A 758-nucleotide genomic window follows, 5' to 3' on the forward strand; every position below is an offset into this window, starting at 1 on the left:
TTAGAGTTTGCTGTGACATATATCAGCATATACCGAAAAGGAAACATCATAAACCTCAGTGGATACCTGACGCAACATTAGATTTGATAGAGAAAAGGAAAATTGTGAAATCTCGAGAAAGCTGTGTAGAGCAGGGCGTTGCAACGAGAAACATGCAACGAGCCTGTCGCAAGAGAAAAGCAATATCTTCTGTAGTAAAGCCATCTTCAGTGAAATCAAAAGTCTAACAACGACGTTCAGGCCTAGAATGAATGTGACCAAATCTAATGATGGCAGAACCTTACCTGAATCGGAAGATACTCTTGGTCGCTTTAACGACTCCTGCTGTCATTTCTACAATGGTTGAGAGCAGAATGAAGCAGATCCGCCTGAGCAAATAAGAGAACCATTGAAGACAGTGATTTGATCCCCTTGCGAAGTAAGGAAGGCAATGGAAACTCTATGACATGGAAAGTTCCCGGTTGCGATAGCATTCCAGCTGAATTCTTTCCTGTAGGTGGGAGTGCTGCAATGGCATACACAAATTGTGCGTGAAGATTTGGCAGATTTGTGCGTAAAGATTTGAATAGAGATAGACTAGTGCAAAGTGCAGTGTTTGTTCCACTCACCCCAAAAAAGACCTCCAATTCCGTTCATCTGGCATGAAATCAAAATAATGCTATAGATAATATTAGGCAGAATGTAAAGACAGATAAAAGAGAAGGTCGATGTTGCCAACGCAGTTTACATGGAACGTTAGGTTAGGTTAGGTTAGGTTA

The sequence above is a fragment of the Penaeus monodon genome, chromosome 21, assembly GCF_015228065.2.
Source record: "Penaeus monodon isolate SGIC_2016 chromosome 21, NSTDA_Pmon_1, whole genome shotgun sequence".
NCBI lineage: Eukaryota > Metazoa > Arthropoda > Malacostraca > Decapoda > Penaeidae > Penaeus > Penaeus monodon.